Source organism: Paramormyrops kingsleyae, chromosome 3 (genome assembly GCF_048594095.1).
Source record: "Paramormyrops kingsleyae isolate MSU_618 chromosome 3, PKINGS_0.4, whole genome shotgun sequence".
NCBI classification, from domain to species: Eukaryota; Metazoa; Chordata; class Actinopteri; order Osteoglossiformes; family Mormyridae; genus Paramormyrops; species Paramormyrops kingsleyae.
The window spans coordinates 10,029,817-10,035,914 of record NC_132799.1 but is presented as its reverse complement, the minus strand read 5'-3'; the positions used below and the strand labels follow the sequence as shown (position 1 = coordinate 10,035,914).

General features: G+C 40.3%; 1 protein-coding gene across 6 annotated transcripts in view; it reads left to right on the top strand.

The window, feature by feature from the left end:
* Positions 1 to 5,498: 5,498 nt before the first annotated feature.
* LOC111859089 (pleckstrin homology domain-containing family A member 1-like) overlaps positions 5,499 to 6,098 on the top strand; it is a 30,212-nt gene continuing 29,612 nt past the window's right edge. For all 6 annotated transcript variants that reach the window (XM_023841476.2, XM_023841467.2, XM_023841495.2 and 3 more), the window contains exon 1: positions 5,499 to 5,633. The gene's annotated coding sequence lies outside the window, so the exon portion shown is untranslated. The remainder of the gene's footprint in view (positions 5,634 to 6,098) is intronic.

Sequence of the window (6,098 nt, the reverse complement as noted above, 5' to 3'; positions counted from 1 at the left end):
TGGAAGGAGACTTTTTTGTGAAGTTCTGGTTGGACTGGACTTGTTGAAAACTGCTTGCACACACCCTAGATTGAAATGACTACTTAACCGATTCAGTTGTTTTCTTTTTTTACACATCGTTCCTTTGAAATACAGTTTTTCTTCATAGTCAAACAGCTGATGAGTATCCTTTTGTCCATAGTTCATGATCTTTACCTCATGGAACATGGGAAAGTTGTGCTGGTCTTCATCACCACATTCCTGCCTGTTGTGCCACAAAACACCTCTTTTTTGGCCCTGATCTTTGAATACTTGCTCCAGACTAAATGCCAAAATCGAGTCCTTGGGAGGGGGGGTGGTCGAGCAGTAAAATAAAGCCTTTATTTGTGTGCAGGAGGTAGATATTGCTTTAACAAAATGGTAGATGGGAGAAAAATACATTTCAGCTTCATTTATATGGAAACAGGAAACCAGACCAATCATCAGGTCTAGGTGAGGGTCTAGGGATTTGCCTAGTTCGCACATATCATCTGAATTCACTTTCCATTCTTTGCTTTGGTCAATCCCCATCTGTCATGGGTACCACACCTATAATTTACTATAATGTCCACCAGTTCTAGTCAGTAGTTTGGTGCCAAGTACAGCAGTAAAACTAAAAAAAGAAGCTCATTAAATATTTGGACTGCATTTAGCACCTGCAGGAATGCCAACCTAATGCTTCCCGTATGGCATGGGCTATTTGCCCATATTGGAGGATAGGAATATTTTGTTTACTTTGGTATTGCAGAGACAACGTGATGCTCATCACAATGAAGAGAAGCCTTTCTAATCCTCGATCTGGTGAGAAGAAAAGAGCGACCTCCACTGGGAGTGAAAGGCATCCAAGCAAACACTTGGTTTTGCATACCGGCTTCCAAATGCAGAAAGTTTTTATGGCATTTTGAACTTATTAATGCTGACAGACAGATTTGTGCTTATTTGTGTGTATCTGTGTACCTAAACATTATCCTTATCATTGTTGCAATTCTCTCCAAAAGCAAGGGATTGTTAATAACAATGCATAATTAATGGACTAACAATCTATTCCTTCCAGGGCTGGCCCACCCTACAGGTGACAATTGGCAATGCCCGGGGTCACCATTTGGTTAGGTGGCATAAAAGATGGGGTGGAAAACATTTAGTTACATTACAGTTATTTACACTAGTTTTAATATTTCACTACTTTCTTGTGAAACAGACACTAGCTAGCAATAGCAGTCAGATACCATGTACTACTGAAGTGTTTTATTATACCAGACTTATGTCCATCTTCCTCGATCAAAGGAATGCTTTTGAAGGCCCAAGCACCCACTGTTTCCAGATGTACATTCTCCATCATTAACCTCTTTGGATGTTTTCATGAATGTTTTGTCTTATGGGAAGTCGGTGATACGACTGGAGTGTGATAATACAAGGAGACATGCAAGGATGGGTTGATCTTAAGAGATGGTAGGCAAAGATTGTAAGTCACTGAATTAATACCGAAATGTGTTGGGAATAGGTTGATGTATCTGGGACTTATAAGGTATTATGCTAAAAGTATATGAACCCTTGTGTCTAGCCCCCGTTTTGCAATATCCTGTGTTTTTGCACTTTAAGTATGATGAAACCTCACCCTCGTTACTTGCTGTTTGCATGTCACACTGTGGTCTTGTATACCAGTATTTGGGTGGTATGGCCCTCAGCCAAGCTCACTGACTGACTTACATAGCACTGATATCCAACATTTTCTGCCTTCACAGTTTTGCAGTGCAATATGTTGAAGGTTGTTGCTCCTGGGCTCCTTGGCAACATCAAGCAGCTGATGGTCATTTGTGCACAGTGGATTCGCAGTGGATCATCTCATTACATTACATAACAAAAAATGAGTTATATTGCAAATATTGTAAACCGCCAGTTGTACACTGTATTTTCTAGTATGTAGGGTAAAAATGAAATGTTCAGACTCAGTATTTGATGGTAAAATGTTTCACTCACCAGCAATAATTTTATTTGGATAGGTTTGTACGAACATATCCCACCTCAATTTGGCACTGTTTGCACATTCTTCTTAGAAAGACAATCAGATGTGAAAAGGCCATTGACATGCTGCAATCTTGAGGTCGTTTAACAAATTTTCAATTAGATTTGGATCCAGGCTCTGATTGTGTCAGCTGAGGAGGTTTTTGTTGTGTTGCATACCTCAAATGAGAGTCAGCTTGGGTATTTTTTAGTGGTGATTTTTTTACCACTCTCCCATAGCATATAGAATTGTAAAAAGCATTGTTTTATATGTGCACAGTAATAGGTTCCCAGCCTGTACATTCATCAAAGTTTCAGGTAGATTCTTAGTGTTACGTCCGCCCAGCGGACAGGAAGGCAGCGAAGCTGTGAAGTCAGGAATAGGGGTTTATTGACACGGACAGGGCAGACAGCGACAAACATCAATGACCGATCTGGGGAAAACTAACTCAGACGCGGACTAAATACATAAGACAAGCAGAAAATAACAGGCAACAGGTGATCACAATCGGGGTAGCACGCGTAGGTAATGAGGGGGCGTGGCACACACGAGGATCGTACGAGCCGGGCGTGACACTTAGTAGCCTATCTGATCATTAAATTTTAACATACATGATTTTTAAGACGATAATTGTATTTACTATAGTAAATTATGAAGGATGGGCAAATTTCTTATGTGCAAAATACTTGTATAACTTATGAAATAGAGGTATGTGATCCAAGAGCCCGACAGATCTGACAAACCGGGTTTTCGGCTGGGTACGGATTAGTTTTTTATGTCCAACTTCAAACACAGGTTAGGTTCAGATTAGTTAGGTTCGGTCTCAAGGTTTCGGGTACAGGCTGGGCTCAGGTTTTAATTTCAGGCCCAAATAGGACTCTATAATCAGTACATTTTCCATGACTACTTATTCATTGTATATTCAGAGTAATCCTGCAGTCTGTCTCAGGAAACACAGGACATAAGGCAGGAGGCAGTGTGGATGGGTTTCACGCCCACTGGGAAAACACGCTGACACAATCGCCATTATTATGTGTATCTGATTTTCTCTTGGAAAAATTGATCAGTTGACAAATCCATCCCTGACGAAAGAGGAGTGACAGTCTAACTTTAAGTGCTGGACAGTAACATTATGACAGAGACCATAAATGAACAAATTATCAGACATGATATTAAACTTCTTAATCATTCACATTACATTTACATGCAGACACTTTTGTCCAAACAGATATAAAAGTGAGGTAAACAGCACATTGCCATGCATGCTGTTCAGGAATCAGCTAAAATGTAGACACATTTTACTAGGCTGAGCTTCCAATAATGCCCAGGTACAAATGATCTTGTCCGCATGATAACTCAAAAAATTATTTTCCAAACTTTGCAGACACATTGCGTGGGTGAAGATCTGGAGCTGTTCAGATTTTAGGAGAAATCTTACCAAACGTGACAGAACTGCGTTTAGTGACAGCCAAGGGAAGGGTGACTGCAGAAGATGACCTTGTGATGAGGATAACTCTATTTGATCTTATTTCTCTGTTTAATCTATTTGATCTTTGGCAGATCATATTAACACATCACAAAAACACTGTATGAATGGATATCTACACCTGATACACCTGAGAGAAATCATCCCCAAACTGAAGCCACTGTGCCAGGTAGCAGCAGAAGGCAGAAAGGGAGGCTGTGGCAGAAATCTTGTGAACACAGTATTCCGTAGATGTTTCTAGGAACATTGTACAGGCCAGTGGTTCTCACACTGTGTGGTACTGTGGGGTATGAGAGTAGAATATGCATTGCAATGTACTTTTTGCCTCACTTGTCCATCATCATTTCATCAGCATGGTAATGTGTCTGCAAAATGTATTGTGGGGAACTTGGCGACAAGTACAATTGGGGAATTTAATTGAAGTTGGGCTTTTAATAAGGATTTAGGAGATGGGGAGAATGTGTAAGGTAGGCTTGTGTGGTATTACGGTAAGATTGTCATATTAGTGTCAAATTTACGATTGGTAAAACTTATCATGGGTGATGTCACTAGAGATAGTGGTTAGAGGTGTGGGAAGTGTAGTGATTAGATCGGGGAGGGGGTTACCAGGCCGTCCAGGGACAGGCCCGGTGTCGAGGAGGGGCATGTACTGGCTCACCCTGCCCCGAGATCGATGACCTCAATGAGAGGAGTAGGATTTACATGGGGGAGGGCGGAGACGTCCCAGAGCTCTCTTGGGAATACATAGTTGTCCTTCTGACATCATGCTTTCTATTTATACTTGTAAAAACAAGATTAGCTCAGAGAACAATCCTCATAAACTAAATCACAGCTAAAGCAAGCTACCTCAACTAAATAATGAATAACTGAAAGTATAAAATTTGTAGTGCTTTTTGACTCTTGGCATGTTAATTTTCCTTTGGTAAAATGATAAATAGGGGCAAAGGTTTCAAGTCTTAAAGATAATATTTGCACAACTGTCACACATGTACCCTAATAATAATTTTCCTTTGCCTCATAGTTTTCCTAATTGTATATCTTGGTAAGTTTAAAAAAACATATCATTGCTTTTTGTTACACTCGTATGTGGAGAGAAAACAGAATGAAGCTTGATATTACATAAAATATTACATAAAATAATTCTAGCACTTCCTGTCATTTTTACTGCTAAATAAAATGTCACACAGAGAAAATACCATACAGATAATAATGTTTCATATTGATGTATGAAAATTAAGCTGTGAAACAGTCTGAAATTACATTACCCAACAGAACCACTCGGTCTTGAGCTATAATTCAAAAGAATAAACAGCTTAACAAGGCTCTTGGTGTGAAGGAGAATAGAGATCCTTTTGTAATGATGGAGTCTTACCATACTGTGGTCAGTCACAGAGGGCTTCTGTTGTTTATGTAGTCATGGATAGCTCTTACAGTTCTGCCACATAAATGTAGAGTATATGAAGCATCCATCCATCCATCCATTGTCCAACCCGCTTATCCTACTGGGTCGCAGGGGGTCCGGAGCCTATCCCGGAAGCAATGGGCACGAGGCAGGGAACAACCCTGGATGGGGGGCCAGCCCATCGCAGGGCACTATATGAAGCAGTTGGGTAGAAATTTGCATTACAATATTATGCACTTTGTTTCATCTGTGCAACACTCACACTATACCAAGAGTCGGGTGACAGACACAAGAAATGCCTTGCAATTCGCCTTAATAAATGCCATGCATTTGCCTATGCAGACCTCGTATTTCATTTATATTCGTGTACAAGGCTTACGTATTTTATAACATATACACGCACAGACACATGCGCGATTTGATTTGAAATTGAAAAACCGTGCAGTTCTGCTAATAACTGCATAACTTTTAAAATGATTAATTTCAACTCGAGAAATATTAGAAAGTATTTATAAGATAAAAGGGTACTACATCTCCCACGGTTCATTGCAAACTAACAAAAAAATAAAAAAACGAAAGTTTAAGTTCCACGCCCAGCTCATCGGGCGACTCGCAGCTCCGCCGTCTTTGGTGCGGGATTGGTAGGAAGTCGCGCGGAGATGGGCTGGGTCTCGCGGCGGGGGAAGCGCGCTGGCGGCTCTCACTTTCCCGACAAACAGACCTGAGTAAGTATAGGTTATGAAATATCACCATCAAAATACTACTAATATAATAATGACAGTGTATATTTTTATGTGTTTTTGTTTAATGTATGTTTGATAGCCAGCAAGGCTAGTCCAAGGTCTTGTTTGCCAAGTTAAAAAAAAAAGCTCGAGAGCAAAAAATTCTTAAAAATGCGTGTTTCCCTCACAGTTTTAATATTACGCGTGTACACCTCTATGTGGTTGTCGTTTAACTTATTTATAACCGGTATCTGGTTACTAAGTCAGTAGTATCATTGGTTATAGTTGGGAAAAGATCCGCGCCTCTCGGATGAGCCGTCAGATAGGGCTGCTGAACTTTGCATCCCCGACATAATCACAGCACATCGAGTCCCTGTTTGCTAGCTAGAGCGGTCTTTAGTGGGTCTACATTAAAAAGAAGTTTTAAATTGTGAACCTGAGAAATGTAAATGTTTATCACTATGTGAT